Here is a 20,037-nt window from a genome sequence, read left to right on the forward strand (position 1 = left end):
AGAACAGCAAGAGTAAAAGGAAAAACGTACCACAAAGCATTCATAGGAGCTAGTTTCATTTCCCTCTAGCACCTTCTAGTGGCAAACATAGTGTATTGCTGATTTCTACAGCACTGAAGGAAGAATTTACTGCAAATAATATTTAAATCTTCAAATATTACTCGATATCTTCATTCCTCCCAAAGCAGTCTACATACATTTTTAACTTTTTCTGTAGTTCCAGGTATGCATTCATAATCTGAACATATCCCAAAAGATAATTTCAAAGTTTCCTTCCAGAATCGAACATCTTTGAGCTAATTTCCATGCAAGACACCATGAATGTTTTCAATCTCTGCTCTTTAAAGGGAAAAAAAAAAAAAAAGGAAAAAAGGAAGGATCAAGTATGACAAGACTATAGACAAATATACAGGTCCCTACATATAGGGTCTTTGCCTGGATTATATATAAAAGGAATAATTTTTAAAATGTGCCCAACTTTTCCTCATTAGATTGAGAATGTAGGGTTATTTAATGTTGATAATATCTAATATTTCTTGAGATATTACATAAGTACCTGGAATAATGTTAAAATATGTCTTATATAGGATCTCATCTGATTACTCAGTAAGATAATGAGCTAAGTGTTACTATCTTCATTTAATGTATACCAAAAAGTAATAATTTCTTTGGTGTATTTAAAACTTAAAAGACAAAGAAATACAAATATGCATTTTCATATTCAAATGAATGGATTCATTACTTAAAATCATTACTTAAAATCCCAAACACTGGGAATCTAACATGAAAAAGACTCATCACTGTACTGAAACCATTCACTAAACTGCAAAAGGCAGAAAGGAAACAATTAAAATATCATGGGAACTTTTGTGACTGAGATATATATATATATATAAAATGTTTGGACTCCCAAGAAGATAAGCCCTTAATGTATATGAGAACACAGAAGGAGCATCAGCTGGTTAGCGATCAGAGTCTGCCCAGTAACCCTCTATTTCCATGCTCATACAGCAACCAAGGAACCATACTTTGGTTTTGAACTTGGCCATCCTGCAGGTTTGATAAGAAGCAGGAGCCAGAAGATTCGAAGCCTTCCCTGTATCTGTCATAATTCGAAATGTGACATTTATTTATGTAAAGTGAACAAAGACAATCTCTATCTTGTTTATTATGGATTTCCCAACAGCCAATAGAGGCCTGGGCACATAGTGTGATTTGCTAAATCTCTGCTCCGTGACTCTACATGGCCTAAGCATCCTGCCAGCCTTCATAAGGACATCTCCTCATCCCAGTCCTTCAGCACAACACTATCTTGTATCTATCCCAACATTGTCAGTACTTGCTGATACCACTAAGTAAGACAATTAAGTGGCATGATTCTGCAGAAGTGAAGGGCTAAGGCACACAATGATAGACTCCTCAGTTTACTTTACTGATAGGCACTGCAGGAAGAGGCAGAGCTAGGTAAATGAAGGGGACTGAGGGAAGAGGTTTGATCTATCACTCCATCTCCCAAGAGGGCTAAAACCATGCTATTGTCACTGCTGCATGCTAGTACCCTGCTCAGTGTTTGGCCCATGGTACACAGACAGTCAGATATCTGTTGAAGGATAGAGAACAATATATGCCACGTCTGTATATTCAATCACAGCAGGAAGACTGTATACGTTCATCTGGACTCAGCTTCATTGAGGCTTATGCCAAGTACGCATGGCAAAGCAGGAGAAAAAGGGCAATCATCTCTTAAGTCAGAGAACTGAACGTCATGAGTAAGGTTTTGGCTAGAAAATTGCTATCCCCATAAACATGTCATGATTTTCAAGGAACATGACAAAATTTCTATCAATAATGCCATAAGATAAATATTTGGCCTAATTCAAAAATAGTTCAGATCATTCTTTTATTTAAACCATTTCCCCATATAAACAAAGCATGGAAATAGCCTGGATGCTCTTCAAAAGACTCTAAAGAAATCAACGACCCATATAATAACATTATTTAACAAAATTTCTCCCAGACTATAGCAAAATAGTTTTCATTTTTTTCCATTACTGCAATTTATGTGTAATGTGAATACTGCCCATTTGAAAAGAAAGAAAGAAAGAAAGAAAGAAAGAAAGAAAGAAAGAAAGAAAGAAAGAAAGAAAGAAAACTCTCATAGGCCTTTAGTAATCAAGAGTTATTGCTAAACAACATTACCAGCATAATGCTTTGTAAAAGAAATGGTTTAAATGCCAAAATTCTGAAAGCTATCACTTATCACTTCAACAATATTTTTATACTACCTGGTGTTTTAACGTATAAATATACAGCACATACTTTTCTTAAAATGGTACAAGTATATTAATTACAGGAAGTCTTGACTCCCCTTATTTCTGAACAAAGTGTGTTTATAATTCCTATCAAATGAGTCATAGGCTAGTACACAGGGTAGAAAACTACTATTGAAGAGGACTGAAATAATTTTGATGTCTTTCCTTTTCTACAGAAATCTTACTCACAAAATAAAACAAGAGGATACACAAAAATAGGCGACGTGTTGAAAGGGTTGTTCATAGGCTACATTGCTGCTTTCTTCAGTGCACTCATTCGCCCAGCAGAAAATTTAGCTGAGTTTCATTTCCCTTTAAACACACAGAACACATGGTTTAGGCAACTATCGGCACAGTACAAAATCACAATTGTTTCAGGTGTGCTATTCTTCCATTTCTTCCCCAAAGAACCCCAGAACAATGTAGTAGTTTCCAGGTCTGGTTTGGATTGGCTGTCCTGAATCAGAAAAGCCTAGGAAGAGACTTTTCCTTTAATTAAAAGACTTTGGGATCTTAAATAAAGGAAAAGTATTTTACTTCACATAAATCAGATAATTGTCATAAACTGTTTTGCATTCCTTGAGGAAATGTACTATGTAATTGCTACATACCTATAAAGTACTTTCCCAAAATGGGTATATAGCAGCTAATAAGGCTAACAGCATTTCAGATCTTGAATGTGATGTTTAATTATTTTACTGTAAAGGATAAATAATAAGAATTACTGATTCAAAGAAAAATTACTGATGCAAAGAAAAATAACTAAAAATACAGATGCATTCATATATGTGACAGAATTAAGCTAAATATAAAGAGGAGGTACAATGAAATTTTAATTACTCAGAATTTGCAGTAAATTTGAATGTCTTTGCAATGCTAACACTGAGGAAAAAGTAGCTGCGGTCAAAATGAACTAATTGTATGAATTAAGTTGGGGGAAAAAATCCACATATTCAGGATATATCCTGTAGTCCTTACACACACAAAAAAGATCCATTTTTTTTTTTTTTGCCTTCTATAAGAGACCCACTTTAGACTTAAGGGCACACATAGCTAAAAGTGAAAGGATGGAAAAAGACCTATCCAAATGCTAACCAAAAGAAATCAGGGATAGCCAACTTTTATCAGTCAAATTAACTTTAAATAAAAAATGTCCTCAGATAAGGAAGGACATTATAAAACAAGAAAAGAGTCAATTCAAAAGGTAGATACATCAATTATAAGTACATATGGGCTGAATTATCAGAGTGACCATATAAATAAAGCAAACACTGACAGAACTGAGGAGAGAAAGAGACAACACAATAATAATAGGAGATTTCAATACCTCACTTTCAATAATAAATAGGATATCCAAACAGAAGATCAATAAAGAAATAGGAAATGAACAACACTATAAATGAAACATACCTCATAAACATGTATGGAATATCTACACAAGAGCAGTAGAATACACATTCTTCTAAAATGTATATGAAACATTCTCTAGGATAGACACATGTTGGGTTACAAAATAAGTGTTAACAGATTTAAGAATTTTAAAATTATAGCAAGTATCTTTTCTGATGATAATGGAATGAAACTAAAAATCAATTCTAGAAAGACAACTGGAAAATTTACAGATTTGTGAAAACTAAACACACTCCTGACAACAAATGATTCAAAGAGGAAATCAAAAGGGAAATTAGAAAATATCTTGAGATAAATGAAAATAAAACAAAGGCACAAATTACCAAAACTTATAGGATAAAACAGTAACAAAATCATAAAAAGGATAGTTTAGAGTGGCAAATACTTACATTAAAAAAGAAGAGAGATCTCAAATAAAGAACTTAATTTTATACCTCAAGAAACTAGAAGAAGAAATTTACATTAAACTCAAAGTTAGCAGAAGAGAGGGAATAATAATATTAGAGCAGAAATAAAAAAAAATAGAGACTAAAAAGAGACAATAAAACTAGGAATCGGTTTTGTGAAAAGACAGACAAAATTGACAAATCTTTACCTAAATTAACCAGACAAAAAGGGAAAAAACTCAAATAAATAAAATCATAAATGAATGAGGAGATATAACTGATGCCACAGAAATAAAAAGAGTTATGAGAGACTACTATGAACAGTTATATGCCCCAAAAATTGGATAACTAAAAACTGGGCAGAAGAAATGAGTAAGTTTTTTAAAAAAAATACAATGTATGAAGAACTGAATCATGAAGAAATAGAAAATCTGACAGATTGGTAACTATATAAATAGTAAGGAGATTGTAAATAGTAAGGAGATTGTAAATAGTAAGGAGATTTGAATCAGAAATCAAAAACCTTTCATCAAAGAAAAAACCATAACCGATGGCTTCATTGGTGAATTCTACCAAACATTTTAAGATGAGTTAATGCCAATCTTCTCAATCTCTTCCAGAAAATAGAAGACAAAGAACACTTGCAAAGATATATTATGAAGACAGAATTACCCTGATATGAAGCTAAAAAAAGACACAAGAAAAACAAACAAAAACCAAAAACGGGCAAATACTCCTGAGGAATATACATGAAAAATCCTCAAAAAAATACTCATATATATTAAAACTTTGACAACATATTAGAATCATATGCCATAACCAAGTGGAATTTATCGCTGGGAGGCAAAGATGGTTCAACATATGGAAATCAATAACATTAACAGAACAAAAGACAAAAACTACACGATCATTTCCATTTATGCAGAAAAAGGGTTTGACAAAATGCAACACACTTTCATGACAAAAGCACTCAACAAACTAGGACAGGAAAGAAATTAACATAGTAAAGGCCGTATGTAAAAAGTTCACAACTAATATACTAAATAATGAAAAATTGAGAGTTTTTTCTCTAAGATCAGGAACAAGGCATGGATGCCCACTCTTCGTCACTTCTATTTAATATAGTCTAAAGTCCTGGCCAAAGGAACTAGGCAAGAAAAGGACATAAATTCCATCTAAATTGGAAATAAGTTCATTTATTCTCTGTTTGCAAATGACATTATCTTAGATGTAGAAAACCATAAAGATTCCACATACACAAATTCAGCAAATGCAATGAAGTTGCAGGATACATAATCAATGTACAAAAAATCAGTTGCACATTTATATCCTGACAACAAATAATCTGCAAATTATGGACATAATCCCATTTACAGTAGCATCAAAAGAATAAAATACCAGGAATAAATTTATCAAGGAGGCAAAAGATTTACATACTGAAAACTACAAAACACTGATGAAAGAAATTAAAGAAAACACAAATAAATGGAAAGACAATCTGTGTTCATGTATTGGAAGACCTGCTTAAGATTTTATTTATTTATTTGAGAGAGAGAGAGAGAGCACACAAGAGTGGGGAGTGGGATAGAGGGAGAAGCAGGTTCCATACCGGGGAGGGCACCTGACTTGGGGTTTGATCCCAGAACCCTAGGATCAGAACCTAAGCTGAAGGCAAATGTTTAACTTACTGAGCCACCCAGACACCCCTGGAAGACTTATTGTTAAAATGTTCACAATACCCAAAGTAATCAAAGAGTCAGTGCAAATCTTAATGGTATTTTTTGCCAAGAAAGAATTACAAAAAAAAAATTCCTAAAATTAATATGGAATCTTAAAACACCCTGAATTGCCAAAACAATTTTGAGACAGAAGAAAAAACTGGAAGCCTCACACATTTTGACTTCAAAAGCTATTACAAAGCTTCAGCAATCAAAAGAGTATTGTACTGGCATAAAGACAAACATATAGACCAATACAACAGAGTAGAGAACCCAAAAATACACCCACACATATTTGATCAAATAATTTTTTTTAATGGTCAAATGATCTTTGATAAGGGTGCCAAGACTACATTGGGGAAAGGACATCTCTTCAAAAAATGGCTTTGGGGGGGCGCCTGGGTGGCTCAGTGGGTTAAAGCCTATGCCTTTGGCTCAGGTCATGATCTCAGGGTCCTGGGATGGAGTCCCACATCAGGCTCTCTGCTCAGCAGGGAGCCTGCTCCCCCTACCACTACTTCTCTGCCTGCCTCTCTGCCTACTTGTGATCTCTGTCTGTCAAATAAATAAATAAAAATCTTTAAAAACATGGGCTTTGGGAAAACTAGATACTCATATGTAAGAAAATAAAACTGGACTTTTACACCATAGATGAAAATTAAAGCAAAATGGATTAATGACTTAAACTTAAGACCTAAGACTATAAAAATCCTAAAGAAAACATAGGAATAAAAGCTTTTTGAGACTGGTCTGATCATAACATTGAAATGATTTCTTGGATATGACATCAAAAGCAAAGCAATTAAAGCAAAAATAGACAAATGGGATTACATTAAACTAAGCTTCTGCACAGCAAAGAAAACAAGCAAGAGAGCATAAAGCAATCTTTGGAATGGGAGAAAATATTTGCAAACTATCTATCTGTCACAGGCTTTAATATCTGAAATATATACGGAATACCTACAAATCAACAGTAAATAAATAATCCTACTAAAACGGACAAATGACTTGAATAGATATTTCTCCAAAGAAAACATACAAATGACCAACCTTTATATAAAATATGCTCAACATCACTAATAATCAGGGAAATGCAAATCAGAATCACAACAAGCTATCACTGCATACGTGTTAGGATGGCCAGTATTAAAAAAAATACATATTGAAAAAGAAAAAAGGATGTTGATGAAGATATGAAGAAGCTGGAATCCTGTGCACTGTCTTGGTAATGCAAAATAGTGCAACCACTATAGAAAACAACATGGAGTTTCCTTTAAAAATTTTTAAAAATAGAACTGCCATATGACCCAGAAATCTCACTTCTGGGTATTTATCCAAAAAATACTGAAAACAGGCTCTCAAAAAGATACTTGAACTACCATATTCAGTGCAGCATTTCACAACATACATGAAACAGAAAAACCAAAGTGTCCATCAGTTGATGAGTGGATAAGAAGAATATGATGTATACATACAATGAAATATTCAGCCTTAAAAAAGAAGGAAATCTTGACATATGCTGCAATATGGACAGAACGTGAGGACATCATGCTGAATGAAATAAACCAATCACAGAACAACATATACTGTACAGTTCCACTTACGTGAGGTGTCTAAGGTAGTCTAACTCACGAAAGCAGGAAGTAGACGGGTGGTTGACAAGGACTAGAAAAGTGGGTAATTGGGAGTTACTGTTCAATGGATATAGAGTTTCAGTCCTCCAAGATGAGAGAGTTCAAGAGATCTGTTGTACTATAATATGCATAGAGTTTTAATACCACACTACAGTTAAAAATTTTTAAATTTAAGAGGGTGGATTTCATGTTACATGTTTTTACTACATTTTTTTAAAAGCATAAAAATTTAGAGATGTTCAATAATTGCTGACATCCACATATATGCATATATTCATGCATAGACGTGTGTTTAATTTTCAGCAAGGGGCATAGCATAGTTGTGTTAGTCATTCGTACAGTACTTTCTTATAGTAAATCTAACAGGCAGTTTCCTAAAACCTTGTTCTATAAGTTTTCTGCTACCAACATAGGTGTCTATAAACTGTTTCATAGATGAAGTCGGCTTCATGCATATCTCATTTAATATTCGTCAAAGCCTGGGGAGGTGTTAGTTGTATATCCCTTTTTACAGGTATGGAAATTACAGCAAAGTTTTCTTAAGAAAAGAGATAATAAGTGGTATGGCTTATATTTAAGTTAGATCTGTTGAAAAGTCAAAGGTTCTATCCATGATTTTAGTCTATGAGATGAACTGGGTAATTTGGGAGCTTGATTTGTTACTATGTGACCTTGGGAAAAAATAATCTAATTTTCACTTATATATTTGCAGCTTATAAAATGTAATACATAAACTTAGTTATTTACAGGATGGCAAGAATATAAAACAGTTTTATTTTTTCCTTTTTTAAAAATTAAATTCAATTAGCCAACATATAGTACATTGTTATAGTTTTAGGTGTAGTGTTCAATGATTCATTAGTTGCATTTAACACCCAGTACTCATCACATCATGTGATATGTAAATCACATGCTAATTGGTTAACAGGTTAATCTTTTGAAAAAATTACAGAAACACAAGAATTAGTGATTCTTACTTTTGCAGTATATACTTTGTACAACCCTATACTATGTGTATTACTTATTATTAATAATTTCCCCCTCATTACACAAGTTGCTCGAGAACAAGAACACTTCTCACCCATTCTTTTTCTCTGTGGTACAAGTACAGTGTTAAAATTTTGGTTTTAATAAACTTTTAAATAAACATTTTATATAATGTACATGTTTCTACAAACACAATTTACTACTTAAATTAAAATTCTCTGTCATTGGGAAAGTGATGTATCATTTTCCCAATGACATCCAGTATTTATAAATCTGTCATTCTTTATCTCTGGGAACTTATAAATGAGAAATGATTTCAGTTGCTTAGATAAGGCACTTATAAATTTCTATGTCATAACTGAAAAATGTGCAGGAAAACTAAAGTTCATGATTATTTCTTCTATTCCTCTAAATCAGTGAGTGTATTCTAGACTGGACAAATGCAACTGCTCAGATGTGTAAAAAAAAGGAATTCTCATTATTCCTTTCTGGGAAATGCAATTAGATTTCTCAAAATCCAAAACTTACTTAAAAAAACCATAGATATTATAATATTTAAACTCTCATTTAGAAAAAAAATTACTGATGACATAGAGATTTGTATACTCTGGAAGGAAACTTGAAAAATGAGTTTGCATTTCATTGTAAGAGTCTGACAAACTCTAAGAAGTTCAAAGTTATAGTCATAGGTTTTACACTGTAAATATAATTTATAAATATATTGTACTTGTAAAGTACAATGATTTTTCTTTTGCCTATAAATCTTGATAATGGCCTCAGCTCTACCAGCTCTGAAAATCTACAGCACAGGTATAAAGTAGTGCCTATAAATGTACCTAAAAAAATAATTTTATAAAAACCTCATACTCTCAAGGTATAAATAAATGGGAGTCCTACAACAATGATTGAGGGCTACCATAATTTTTCTTCATTCAGTAAAACTGCACAATGTGCAGAGAGAACACACAACCAGAAGTTAAAAAAAAAAAAAAAATGGCTGGGTCAACAAAGCTCTGGTATTCAGCACACATGTGTCTAATCATGTTTATGAGGCACCCTGTGGTATAGTAACAAAGACACTGGAGAAAGGACTTTACTGCAAAATCACCAATGGTTTAAAGTACTTAAAAATGGTGTCCTTGGGGCACCTGGGTGGCTCAGCGGGTTGGGCCTCTGCCTTCGGCTCGGGTCATGATCCCAGGGTCCTGGGATATAGCCCCACATAGGGCTCTCTGCTCAGCGGGGAGCCTGCTTCCCCCTCTCTTTCTGCCTGCTGCTCTGCCTACTTGTGATCTCTGTCTGACAAATAAAGAAATAAAATCTTAAAAAAAAATGTGTCCTCAGTAATGGCCAATTTCATTGCACTGCTAACATCTATATCATAATAATTTAATAATCTTATTTCTTCTGGGGTAAAAATTATATTTTACCAGCTACAAATTTTAAAAATATTTAACACTATATTAATTAATATTAAAAATTTAAAATAAGTATTTTAATAATTTAATAACAACTACACATATAGACATAAATATTTTTTGAACATTTTTAAAAATATTGAGCATCTGTATTAAAAAAGCAATAAAAAAAGGAAGTAGACATAATATAAAACATAGAAATCAAAGTTTTAAAGTTAATTTTGAAAGTTTAAATGTGTGCATTTTTACTTAAGATTTGGTTCCAGATCAACTATATATTAATGAACATTGACTAAAGATGTCAATTTTCAGTGATATGATAAAGATAAGGTATATTTTCAGCATGGTAACTTTAGTTAATAATACTGTGCTATAGGGACGCCTGGGTAGCTCAGTTGGTTAAGTAGCTGCCTTTGGCTCAGGTCATGATCCCAGCATCCTGGGATTGAGTCCCACATTGGGCTCCTTGCTCAGCAGGGAGCCTGCTTCTCCCTCTGCCCCTGCCTGCCTCTTTGTCTGTGCTCGCTCGCTCTCCTCCCTCTGTCTCTGGCAAATAAATAAATAAAATATTAAAAAATAATAATAATACTGTGTTGTATATTTGAAAGTTGTATATTTAAAAGTTCCCACCACAAAGAAAAAATTTGTTATCATGATAGTAATGAATGTTAACTAGATTTATTCTGGTATCATTCCTCAATATATTCAAATATTGAATCATTATGCTCTACACCTAAAGCTAATGTAATGTTTTATTTCAATTATATTCAATTAAAAAAAGAAAGAATACATTTTCCTCGAATTTCATTGTCAAATCATACTTCCTATGATGCTTCCTTTGACTTATGGATATAATACCGCAATTACCAAAATAGTTCTATTGATAGGATTACTGTTCTTGTGGTTACAATTTCAACGGGAAAGCCAAATCACTACCAAGTGTGACCTGCCATTTATCTACATTTATATGGCACTTAATACCCTAGCAATAATCTAAATTCTTGTGGGTTAAACAAATCATGAAAAGTAAATATATTGTTAAGTACTGATACCTGGTGGTCTAAAAAAGCTGTATGTTCTAAATACAAATATATATATATTTAATTTTTTATGCTAAGTATAACTTTTAATAATCTTTATAAAAACTTACTTTCGTTCTAAAAACAAAACAAAACAAAAAAAACTTAGTTTCTGCAGTCTAAGATGGTAAAGATTCCCAAATTGTAAGGGATACTTTATAACAAAAGGAGGGGGGATTCCCTTCCAGACAGCACATAATGTAATTGAGAATGAAATCTTCCAACCCCCAAATTTAAAAAAAAAAAAGGAACTTAAAAATATATAGAAGTTTTATTATAAACAAAACCATAGATAAATGATATTGAGATTAATATATTTTAATGATTTCCTCAATATCTAATGGACAGATGCATTCTACTAGGTCCTATTACAGAAGTCTCTAAAGCAACTAATGTTCTAAGGTATCCTTATTCAAATCTACATGGGAGGAATAGGTAAGAATGTAATCTAACCCACACATGGGGCTGTGCCTTCAATCCTAAAGAGATCTGACAGGCTATAGGACATGAAGTTGAACAAGGTCCAACAGATCAAGAACTAGATCTATCAATCAGTTTTTGCGCATAGGGCTTAGTAGCATAGTTAAGCGTGCATCTAGCAACCTAAAACAATAAAATATAGAGCTGACTGATTAAATTCTTAAGGTAAATTTGAGTATAGGGTAGAGTTGCATTGAATCTTCTCTGCTCATTCATGTGGTATTATTTTGGATAGTGCTTCATAGCTTTGATTCTCAGATTTCTAAGTTATGGAGATTTGACATCTCTATGCCTTATATTCTCAATTTCTGAGCAAGATTCTCAGAAGCAGAGCCTGAAACATCAATTTCTTTGGAATTTCTCCAAAAGCCAATCACAAGCTATACATTACATGCACATAATAAACTATATTCCCAGAAGAAAACAGAGAAAATATATCTTTTTATCCCCAGAAAATTGAATGATACTTTCTGTCGTGCAGAAAAAGATAAAGTATTTCCTCAATATAAAAATGTTATAATATAATAACAATATGAGCAACTAACATCTATTGAGCATTTAATTTTGCTAGAAATATTATCCTCCTCATTTTAGAAATAAGAAGAATAAATATAAATGAATAATTATCTAGCCTACAACATCCACTAAACTGGTATATGATAGAATCAGGATTCAGATGGAGTGTCTGACTATAAAGTCCATGCCTTTAGCCACGACAAGATATTATACACATTTGTTATATTTCCATTTCTGGCTTGCATGTATCCATAATTAATCTTAGATTGGAAAGAGATAAAAAGGGTGCAACAGAGGAAATGAAGACATCAAAAGGTCATACAGAAAAGATCTAAGGGAGATCACAGATTGAAACTTTAAAACACGATAAAGAGTAAAACAAAATAAGCTGGAATGTTTCTCAACATTTCATGAGCTTCATATGCTCTATATATTTCACTAAACACCATGTCTACTTCGGGGGTCACAGACTTTCACATAAATGTGGAATTAAGAACAGGCACATTATCAAGTTTCAGACTAGTATTTTATGATGGCAATCGTTCCTTCTCTAAAAACACTATATGAGATAAATATACATTATAAGCTAAATTTCAAACCTTTATCACTAAATAGACAGGTACAGATACAGAGGATAGTTAATTTCTAAACACACTTCACTTTTGACAGTGAAGATATATAGTTTTTATAATTGAATAGAAAAACAAGTACTTAAAGAATCAGAAACCAATGCATACATCCATCAACCTCCCTCTTTAGGGTGACCAGTTACTTGTGGTTTTATTTTCTACACTTAAATGAATGTACAAATATTCATGTGTATGTATGCATATACCACTTAGGTCAAATGAAAAGGACACTTCTTGGTCCTAGCATAGCCTTAGGTGGAAGAAACCAAGCTGGTCTAACTGTAGATGCGGGGCTGGGGCTAGAACCCTGACTCCGGTAGGGCGGGCAGTCGGTGTCTGAACTACAGGCAGCTGGAGCCACAGACACAAGTAGCTGTGGGCTCTGGAACCATCACAGAAACAGACAATCACACAGGACTGAGTCACTTACTCACTTTGTTCAGAAAGTCAGCTATTAACCATAGAGCAAGATTTATGAAGTACAACTGTGTGTAACTGTGTTAAGTGACTTCCTTCAACTTGCTTGTCTGTTTGTCAGCATGAGTAATTTGTATGTATGAGTTTTGTTTCCATGCAAACTCTAGTCCACAGAACCCTAAGGCAATGGCTCTGAGCTCAGAGAGATCTGAATTGTTTAGCATTTTATGTGGGTTAAAATGAGCTCCATTGGAAAAGAAATTATCCATAGACAAGGATGTACTACAACCAACAGTTAGTAAGAATCCAACAAGCAAGACTAAGGTTGTAGGCACCTCTGGGTTACTCTAAATATATTCTAGCTAAGACATTAGGTTAATATTTACTATTGTTTTAATTCTATCTAGAAGTGGCCTTTCATGGGGAACACTTTTTGGGTGCCAAAATATGTTGGTCTCTAACTCATTAGTGATTGGGATCCTTCTGTTTCCTAAGTTTTAATGTAAGAAGGGGTTTGTGGGACACCTGGGTGGCTCAGTTGGTTAAGCAATTGCCTTCAGGTCAAGTCATGATCCTGGAGTCCCAGGATCGAGTCCCATATCGGACTCCCAGCTCCATGCGGAGTCTGCTTCTCCCTCTGACCTTCTCCTCGTTCATGCTGTCTCTCATTGTCACTCTCTCAAATAAATAAATAAAATGTTTAAAAAAAAAAAAAAAAGAAGGGGTTTTTCAATATATTTCACTTTGATGGGAGCCTGTGCACATTTAAACTGGTGTTTCCGGGGTGCCTGCTTGGCTCAGTGGTTTAAGCCTCTGCCTTCAGCTCAGGTCATAATCTCAGGATCCTGGGATCGAGCCCCACATCAGGCTCTCTGCTCAGCAGGGAGCCTGCTTCCCCCCTCTCTCTCTGCCTGCCTCTCTGCCTACTTGCGATCTCTGTCTGTCAAATAAATAAATAAAATCTTTAAAAAAAATAAATAAATAAACTGGTGTTTCCTGGAAACTATGAGTGTTCTTACAAGTGGAACAAATTCATGAGGGGCAAATAGTGTATGATAAACATAGAATGGTATCTTTCCACTACTTAACCTGCAATAGCTTTCATTGGTCCAGCGTTTTCTCTCTCTTTCTCTCTTTTTGGGGTTTCCTTTAGTCTCTACTGCTTTTTTTTTTTTTTAATTTTATTTATCTATTTGACAGAGATCACAAGTAGGCAGAGAGGCAGGCAGAGAGAGAGGAGGAAGCAGGCTCCCCGCAGAGCAGAGAGCCTGATGTGGGGCTCGATCCCAGGACCCTGGGATCATGACCTGAGCCAAAGGCAGAAGCTTTAACCCACTGAGCCACCCAGGCACCCCACCACTGCTTAATTTTATAAGAACACACATCTTCTCTATGAAAAGGAGACTGTGGCTTAAGAAGTGGACCAAAGTGGGGCGCCTGGGTGGCTCAGTGGAGCCTCCTCCCCTTCTGCCTGCCTCTCTGCTTACTTGTGATCTCTCTCTCTCTGTCAAGTAAATAAACAAATAAATAAATAAGTGGGCCAAAATTAGACATGATAAAATGCAGTAGCAGAAAAAAACACAAGACAGCTAAAAACAGTGTTTTCTTTCAACCAGTTACAGGTGTTTTAAATAACCCAACATTTAAAGGACAAATGTAGACAGACTTAATTCAAAAGAATCAAAAGCTTTATAATGGAGTTGTGGGTTTTGAGAGGAGAAAAAGAGAGAGAGAAGACAGAATGAAGTCACTAGACCTAGCGGGCTTTAGAAATAGCCCACCAGAGAAATGGAAAACTAAATACAGGAGGCAATGAATAGGAAACAGGAAGATCAAACTGAAGGAGAAAGAACCTCAGCTGGCACAGAGGCTTGGTCCAGATGACTAGAGGTTCCTGAGAGCTCATTTAGTGGCTCTGTAGTAGCTACTGGGATAGAAGCTTCCCACCAGCCAGAAGAGGATACCTAAACTGGGAATGAAGACCTCTCTTCCCAAAGCCTGGAAAAGAGCCAAGTCCAGGAGCTGTGGTTAAGACGAGGGCCTAGGGGCACCTGTGTGGCTTGGTCGGTTAAGCAAGCGATTCTTGGCTTCGGCTCAGGTCATGAACTTATGGTGGGTTGTGGGATGCAGCCCCAGCAGTCTCCATGCTCAAGGTGGAGTCAGCTTCAAAATCGTTCCCCCCTTCCTGTCCCTCCCCCTCTGCTTCTCCCCTCACTTGTGCATGTACATGCATGTGTGTGTGCTCTCTCTCAAATTAATTTTATTATAGTTAATTAATTAAAATAAATAAAATATTTAAAGATGAGGGACTAGAACTGAGAAAAAGGTTGGTAGAGCAGTGTCCCCAAACATACTGTTAAACATCACATGCCTGCATCTACCTATAACCAAGTAATGACTCCTGATTTACTACAAGCAAATATAGTTTGCATGCTGTGGTTTCCTCCCTCTGTGAGAAGGTCCAGGGACTTAAAGCATGGACCTGGACCTCTAGGAGGCAAAGACGGAAAAAAACCACACATAGGCACCAAGAGCTCAGAGGGACAGAGACCTCCTTTCGGCTCCCAGCTGATAGGGGTAATAAATTATCACTAGATTCATACCAATGAGGATGCCACACAAAAGCTTCCAGCCTGCAAACACCTTCCTCCTTCAGAGAGCCTCTGTGCCCCTGACTTCTGGCTCACCTCCTTCAGGCAGCTAAGGAAACAAGACCATCAGGCCTTCAGGAGCACCTGCCCCTCAGTTGCCCCTTACACCACACTGGATGCCGAGGCCATGAAAAGATCAGATCCTCGTTGTAACTCCCTACAGTTGCTAAGCTGTAATTTCAAGATCAGTTCAAAGTTCTTGCCTCCTCTCCCAGATTTCAGGAGAGTTGAGAAAAGAAAATTTACACAATATTCTTTTAGGTTTTGACCAGTTCCCCTGAAGTCAGGGAGGGAAAACATAACAAGACAACAACGAGAAACTAGGAATTTCCCTCCAGATTCAGGATGCACAGACAAGGCAAGGCAGGGCAGAGGTCAAAGCTTTAAACAAACACACCAACCAACCAACCTCTCTACTCCCATCCATTCGCGTGGGGTTAGACCACATTAACAAAAATGAAGACGCTAGGAATCTCTGTGGCTCACACTAGTGATTTTCATGCAAAATCACAAAGGGTGTGCAGATGACTGAGAGAGTCTAAGTGGGCTTGATGTTTCACACAATGCAAAGCACTCAAGTCATTCTGTTGGGTACTGAGCTGGCTCCATCAGCAATTATTTCCAAAACACACAATTTTCAGTTACTTCATTTCTCTGAGAAGAGCAAAGTGACACAGTATTTCAAGAGCGTTTGAATTCAGTTTGTTGTTTTATAAGGTCGTCGGTTTGGGATGGAATCAAGAAATATCATGGTACAAAAGTTCTAACCAATAAAAATTGAATAAAAATTCTTAGAAACAATTTTTTAAAGCTATGTTTAAAGCTAGCTGCCAAAAAAGGAAAACCCCACTCAGAGAAATTTTGCCAAACATATTAGATTAGTTCATTTAATCCACTGCCAAAAACTAGAACATGGAAAACACTTAGATTGTTTCTAGAAATATAAGTAACGTGAAGTGTTATTTTTCTAATGTGTCAGTGGAATTCTACGAAGATTTAAGAAAGCAGAAACAAAGAACTCAAATCTTTATCTATGTGCATACCAGAAATACTCTATCAGGTCTTTCTTCTCTAAAAAGTACAGAACAACATCTCTACTAATTTGTTCATTAAATTACAATTATGTAATTTTTAATTACTTTTAATTACTTTTAAGTAATTTCTATTGGCACCTATGGGGGGCATAAATCACATTAACATCTATTTTCCAGATGTAAAAAATTGGTACAGAGGACACATGAGTTTCAACATCACAAAGCACATTGGCAAATTCAAACTTAAACTCAGTTTTCCACTCCTGCTTTTAATCCACTGGATTGGTAAAGTGGAGGGCATCCAAAATATTAATTACTTGCCAAGAGTTCCAAACAGGTGAAGTGGCCAGAATCAAGTCCAGGAAAACGCAAAAGTTTTAGATTCACAAGCTAACTCTCCGTTTGGATTTCTAATTTTGCATCATACTTGAAAGAGTCCACACAAAAGCATTTCATTTCTGAAGTGATTTCAAGTGTTTTGGAGTGAGATGAATCTTTTTAATGACTTGAAGTATGTTATGTTTGGAATACATTAGGATATTTAAAAGGAAAAATGCACACCCTAATAAGAATAATCATTGGCTGATTGGCTGTTATTATTGCTGTGAGGAACTATTAAATAACTATTGGCTTTCAAAATGCAGCTTTCTAAGACACAAACTACTATAAAAACAAGTTACTTTAACAAGTGTAAGTGGATATTTGTCTCCACTGATGCCCGGAGGAGGTCTAGAAAGTTCAAGATTCTATATAGCTCAACTGGATTCATTTCATATAATTGGATCTATAAAGTTTGACTCAGTCCTCGATAGTGACAAACTGAACAAAGATTCATAGATAGTTTGAAAATATATGAAAGCAAAACATAAATCTCTTAATTAAAACAAAATTTACTGAGTGTTTGCTCCATGTCAGGCACAATGCTAACTGCTGGAAAAAAAAAAAAAATTCAATTTTGAGAAGGCTGCAATTTAGCAAGAGGGTTGGACAAATGAAATACAGAGTCCTCACATTCACAAGCCCTTTGTCAGACTTTGGGGCATGTTACCTAATTTCTCAATACCTCAGTTTTTAAACTGTCAGAAGCATATATACCTGTCATTTTTCAGTAAGCAGAAGTTTCATATTTAAGGGAGGTTTTATAGTAATGTGATCCCTTGCTATACTTAGCAAATACCTTTATGGCACCCAAAATAATCCATTGAATTTCTATAGAAGCAACCCTCATTTTATTGCACTTGGCTCTATTGTATTTCATAGATAATTTTTTTAATATCTCTATAAATTGAAGGTTTGTGGCAACTCTGCTTTGATCAAGTCTCTCAGCACTTTTTCTCAACAGCATTCACTCACTTCTTATTTCTGCCACACTTGGGTAATTCTTGCAAGATTTTGTAGTTTTTCATTGTTACTGTATTTGTTATGGTGATCCGTGATCAGTGATAATTGTTTGGGGGCACCACAGACCACCCCCAGTTAAGACAGTGAACTTGAATGTTGTATGTGTTTTGACTGCTCCACCTCCAGGATCATTCCCTATCTCTCTCCCTTTCCTTGGGGGAACAAAACAATATATTGAATTGATTCAATTAGATTCTCATTCCTTGAGACAAAACAATTTATTGAATTAAGTCAGTTAGTAATCCTACAATAGGCTCCAAGTATTCAAGTGCAAGGAAGAGTTACACATCTCACTTTCAATCAAAGCTAGAAACGATGGAGCTTGGTGAAGAAGGCATGTCGAAAGCCAAACTAAGCTGAAATCTAGGCTTCTTGTGTCCAACGGTCAGCCAAGTTGTAAAGGCAAAGGAAAAGTTCTTGAAAGAAATTAAAAGTGCTACTCCTCCTATGAACACAGGAATGATAAGAAAGCAAAGCAGCAGCCTTATTGCTGATGTGGAGAAAGTTGGAGTGGGCTAAACAGGAGATCAAACCAGACACAATATTGCCTTAGGCCAAAGCCTAAGGCTGTATTCAATTCTGTGAAGGCTGAGGGAGGGGAGGAAGATGCAGAAGAAAAGTCTGTAGCTAGCAGAGCTTGGCTCCTGAGGAAAGAAGCCATCTCGATAACAGCAAAGTGCAAGGGGAAGCAGCAAGTGCTGATGGCAAAGCTCCAGCAAGTTCTCCAGGATCTGCTAAGACAATTAATGAATGTGGCTACATTAACCAACAGATTTTCAGTGTAGATGGAATAGCCTTCTATTGGAAAAAGATGCCATCTAGGACTTTCATTACAAGAAATGAGTCAATGCCTGACTTCAAAGCTTCAAAAGGGGGGGGGGTACTCCCATGTTAGGGGCTAATGCAGCTGGTGACTTCAAGTTGAAGACAATGCTCATTTACCATTCTGAAAGTCGTAGGGCCCTTAAGAATTATCCTCAATCTACTGTCTGTGCTCTATAAATGGAAAAACAAAATCTGGATGACAACACATATGTTTACAGCATGGTTTACTGAATATTTTATGCCCACTGTTGAGACCTACTGCTTAGAAAATGAGATTCCTTCCAAAATATGTCTGCTCACTGACAATGCCCCTAGTCACCCAAGAACTCTGATGGGGACATACAATAAGATTAATGTTTTTATTTCTGCTCATACAACATCCTTTCTGTAACCCTTCCTCTAATGGATCTGGGCAAAATAAATTGAAAATCTTCTGGGGGCCCCCTGGTGGCTCAGTCAGTTAAGCTTCCAACTCTTGATTTCGGCTCAGGTCATGATCTCAGGGTTGTGAGATGGAGCCCTGAGTGGGGCTGTGCACTGGATGTGGAGTCTGCTTAAGACTCTTTCTTCCTCTACCACATACTTTCACCCTCTGTCTTTAAAAAAAAAAAAAAAAAAATTCTTTGGAAAAGATTCACCATTCGAAATGCCATTACGAACAATTGTGATTCATGGGAAGATGTCAAAATATCAACATTAACAGGAGTTTGGAAGAGTGATGCCAGCCTCCATGGAGGACTCTGATGGGTTCAAGACTTCAGTAGTGAAAGTGACTGCAGACATGGTGAAAGATCAAGACATACAGAATTAGAGATGAAGCCTGAAGATGTGACTAAATTACTGAACTCTCATGATAAAAACTTAACAGATGAGGAGTTGCTTCTTATGGATGAGCAAAGAAAGTGTTTTGGCTTTTTTTAATGGAATTTTCTCCTGGTGAAGATGTTGTAAAGACTATAGAATTAACAACAAAGGATTTAGAATATTATATAAATGTGATCAATAAAGCAGCAATGGGGATGAGAGGATTGATTTCAGTTTTGAAAGAAATTTAACTGTGAGCAAAATGTTATCAAATAGCATCACATGTTTCAGAGAAATTGTTAACATCAAAGGAAGACTCAGTCTATGTGGCAAACT

The 20,037-nt window shown here is 35.4% G+C and overlaps 1 protein-coding gene across 1 annotated transcript in view; it reads right to left on the reverse strand.

Moving 5' to 3' along the window:
- Window positions 1-20,037, reverse strand: part of NAV3 (neuron navigator 3) — an 858,619-nt gene that overhangs the window by 476,167 nt on the left and 362,415 nt on the right. The gene's annotated exons all lie outside the window — the stretch shown is intronic.

Source organism: Mustela nivalis, assembly GCF_964662115.1.
Source record: "Mustela nivalis genome assembly, chromosome: 7".
NCBI classification, from domain to species: Eukaryota; Metazoa; Chordata; class Mammalia; order Carnivora; family Mustelidae; genus Mustela; species Mustela nivalis.